Raw genomic sequence first — 4,737 nt, 5'->3', positions numbered from 1 at the left:
ACCTACCGACCAAAACTAAAAGTGACCACTCTCATGTAATCAGAAATGTTGAATTAAAGATCTGCGAGTAACTCGCCGAGTGCCTAAGTTAATGACACGAGGCAGAGACAACTTAAACGAAGCGATGGAGACTACGTCAAATCAAATAAGCTGAGCGAGAATTTAGGACAAAGCTTTGGAATACGTGTACCTAACCTCAAGTACATCTTACGAGCATCGATTCTTATATCGTACTATTTTTATTGAAACATTTCGTGAATCATATTAATACTTTTTTCCGAGTTAAGATTTCTAGATTTTTGAAGTCAATTTTATGACAAACTCTTCAGCAATTCTAATAAATAAGTAGCAGAAACGGAGCACCAAACATGGGAAAATGAGAAAAGATTAGTATCAAGCCACGTGACCAACATGCGGATTCCTTCCGGGCTACCCTAGCTGCTCTCAGGGGCCATCTTAAGCTGGTTCTTCATGATATTGTTACGCTGTGACAAAAAGGACTGCTCATCTTAATTGTACGTGCATTTTGTTCGATAATCATATGTGCAAAGCAGCCGAAATCTGGACATGTAAATTTCAGTCAAATTTCAGATTAACAGATAAGCATTTATACGCTCCGTTTTGAAGCGGTCAAGGTTTCATATGAATGAAGTGCGGCAGTCCGCCAATTTCATGCATCTATATATTTGTTTCACACGTGGTAGAAACTGAAATGCACATTTCATAGCGCCTGCATAGACTTTAACCAAAAACATTCAGCGCACGTTTCGATCGAAAAGACACAATTCAAGCAATACTTCGCAAATTGCAATCACGAAAGCTGTGGCAACGCCGTCAGACTAATATTTCTCCTATTAATTTTCTTTTTATTTGGTCTAACTCTATTAGTATTAGCATCCACATTAAAGCTTATTTTTTAACACGCTGCAAAAAAGGTGCCTACATATGCATCCTCATTTGTTACCAAGAATAAAGCTCATTGTGTTTTTTTTTTTATTGCTCTCGGATGTGTATACCGTCATGACATCGTTCTTTGTTATCAGACAAAGCGTGGAATCTCATTGACGTTGCCTGTTTATCTAGTTGGGGGGCTTGTGGGGTCGTGGGGTGCGTTGGAACCTCAGAAAGCCAAACAGGGGCCCTGATTTAAACAGCGGAACCAAGTGGAACCAAGAGACCGGGAAAACGCCGCCGGTTACCATTGGCCAGCTCCGCCCCGCCGACCAATCGGAATAGGCGGTGAAGTCCCGGTTTTTTGGCCCCGCTTGGGTCCCGCCGCGTAGACAGCGTTTAATGCAGCTCTAAATGCTTAGCTGGGAAAGTCTTCATTCCACTTCTCATCGCCAAAATATATTTCAATAAATTTTGACGACGAGACTGGGTCATTGTTCAGTAGAATCGAAGGGGAGAGGGTTCGTCGGCCGGCATTCGGGTATTTTCAGGGTCACGGGCCTGAAGCGCTTGCGCAATATTTATCTTACTGACTGATTTGTCAATCGGTGGGGAACAAGGAAACGAAATGTCGCGATGGGAGGATACAGGAACGTGCGCCATGTGAAGGAAACTGTGTGAAAGAGTGGATTATATAAAACCGGTTCTGTCAATAAAGGTTAGTTAGCTGTGTTTCAGACGTGTTTCGTGTTTTTTTTTCTTCATCATCACCGTTCTTATATGTATGAGACATAGAGAAACTTGCCTTCTTGATCACTTTGATTTGAGTGGGAGGTTTCTTATCGGTTGGCGGTCCCTGACACAGATTGAAGTATGGCTCACTCATTTTCCAGGTATCAGATCCCCCCATGTTTAATCTTATTTTAAAAGTCACAATCACGTATTAAAGCATAAAAATATCATACCGGTTGTATCGGTGTCATAGAAGCGAAATAACATTTTTCTTTGCAGGGCCCATGCTGAATTTCTAGCACATGCGTATTTTAAAATCAATTTACAATAAAGGCACACAGTGGTAATGTGAGATCACAAAGCTCTTAGCACAGACACCAGAAACCCGCTAAGCAGAATGTTATCTCCTGTTAACTCTTACCTTTAACTGTACTGTAGACTCTATACAAACAGTCTTTTTTTTAGTTTACCACAGTGCTGAACACATGCTGTTAACAATAAACAAGTTTTAATTGCTCACCTATTAACTCGCGTGCGTTGGGATGAGCCCAAGATATGCGTAACGGTCTGAGTAATTTTTGTTATGATTTTATTCCGAGTGTCAAACAAGGAAGTACTTGCATTTTTGTTGGTGCACTTAGTAAAAACATAGTAGCATAAAAAAAAACAACGATGTTTAATATATTATCACCTAATGAGAACAAGACAGTTAATAAAATCTGTCTCGTATTTAAAAATATTAATTTCGAACTTAACATGGTAAAACTCAAATATGTTGTAAATTAGTTGCAAACGACACCCAGGGTTAGTGTTATCTAAACAAAAATAAACCAACCGGCAGCCAGCATTTGGGAAACAAGCGTGTATACACAATGTGGTTAGTGTTCAGAATTATGAAAACATTATTACACATGCAGAGGACCATCTAATAGACAATACATTTCAATATATTTCTATTACACAAGGTGTGCACATCAGTTGGCCTACATGCTCGAACCTAATTCTTAAAATAGTCTACTGTAACAAGGGTTTAAAAAGAAAGCTTAGCACATTTTAACACACTCAATACTAGATCAGGTCGCTCCAATGCAGTCTAAATCAACTGAAGCAAACTCCATTATGAGTTACTGAAAAAAAAATCTTTTAACCTTTCAAACAAGACAAGTTTTAAGCGTGCTTTACATACCTGCAATGACGCCCAACTTACTCAAAGGTAAATGGCAATTATTGTTTCTAGATAATTAAAGAGATTTCACTATTAAAACCTGTTTACGAATCAGATATACGCAACAAATGCCAGTCTTCTAGCACGAGCTCAACTGCCAAAGATTAGGACATGAGCTTTGAAGAATAACACTTGCTTTTGTCTCCTTCAGACAAGGACATGAAAGAGCTACCACGAAAAAATAGAAAACACATCTTGCCAAGGAAACAGCAGTAATTCCATTAATATTTCACGCGAAACAATATTACATCGACAGCAGATAATGGAGTCATTGATTAATTACTGCTCCAAGACAAAAACAAATATAAGGTGAGCGTTGCTGCTCAGGCGAAATCCTAAGATAGCCAGAAAAACAAAAAAAACAGATCGGTAACCAGACAAAACAATTAGGTTTCTTCGCGTGGACTGGTAACTCTCAAGAGGCTGCGTACTTGGAACGATATACATGCATATTCAACTTACCAAAAAGTAGCCGGTAGCCCACAAACTCCAGTTACTTTGTAATTTCAAAGAAAACTTTGATCGCTATTGTTATGTGAAATCGGCACAACGTGACGCAATTATGAACACAACTTTGTTGCTTTCCGTACACCTTTAAAAAATGGTGTTCAGGTACAATCAATCATTAGAAAACAAAGTAAGTATATAGGTGATTATGTCTCGGTATTTCAAAAACGTCCGACAACCGGGGTACACAACAAAGACAAAGGTCATTAAATGTTAACCACGTTTCATTCACCTCATTTAAAGCATAAAGTAAGAACGGAACGATTTCACAGGGTTTGAAGTACACCATAATCGACAGGCGTATTCCATTTCGGATGTACAGTCTTAGAAAACTCACTTCCACATAATTTGTCAGCATAAAGTTCTAAATTTCTTTTATACCCTACTTTGAAAAACATGTAGTAACCAAACTTCTTCTAAAATTATAATCTGGTAGATATTTAATTTTGCCAACTCTTAAATCACCTGAAAACAAAATATCGTTGTTCACAAACTTGTTAGAAGTAGCCGCGAGTTCATCTGTTTTACAATAATCTGGTTAAAACATTGCTTCGATGCCAACATACATATGAAACGACATTAGTGTTAACGTCTTACGTGTATAACATTTAAATCTCAACGGTGATTTATAGAAGCCACTGTGAAAATGCTAAAAACAACAGACAATTTTCTTAACATCTTGGTTTGTCTACAGGCTTGCCAGTCTTCTTGTTGTTGCTAATGCCCTCTGAAGCCGTGCTCTCCGAATTATCCACACGGTGCACAGTAATCCGTTGACAGCCGCCAGTGTGTGTGGAACGCCGTCGTACTTTCCGAAGTAATCTCTGAAGTAACCTTATTAGAGGAGAATAATTCACTGGAGTCATTCTGCTTAACTCTTGTGTAGTTTATAGAGAGTTCTGTCCAAGACGAAAAACAATATCCGAAAGGGGACTTCAAATGATCAAATAATTCCTTCAGAAATTGTTACAAACTGCAGCGGACTCTGGGTTAGGCATGCAAAGTTACCAGAAGATCAATTGTCAAAATATGCGAACATTTAAAGTAATATTTGAGTTGAAACATTCGGATGCGTTGTAATATTTTAATAAATTTCTATTACTCGATTCCTAAGATAGTTTGTTCAAATTAAAAACCACTCTATTACATTAGATGTTCATTCCAAAGCGATACCCAATCGGACATAATAACCTTGCTGTTCTGTGCCATTAACTATAAGGGAGACGAAGTGCACAAGTTACAAAAAGTAACCAAATTGTGTTACTCGTTACTTGAAAAAACTAAGCGCGCCACTCGTTACTGAGATTCTAAAGGATTCAGTTACCTCAACTCAGAAGTAGCCTTTTATTCCCTCGTTACTTTGAATGTGTTGTTTTGCCAAA

Source organism: Ixodes scapularis, unplaced genomic scaffold, assembly GCF_016920785.2.
Source record: "Ixodes scapularis isolate PalLabHiFi unplaced genomic scaffold, ASM1692078v2 PGA_scaffold1__304_contigs__length_218370807, whole genome shotgun sequence".
In the NCBI taxonomy this organism is placed as follows: Eukaryota; Metazoa; Arthropoda; class Arachnida; order Ixodida; family Ixodidae; genus Ixodes; species Ixodes scapularis.
The sequence above is the reverse complement of the archived record's forward strand: the minus strand, read 5'-3'. Positions refer to the sequence as shown.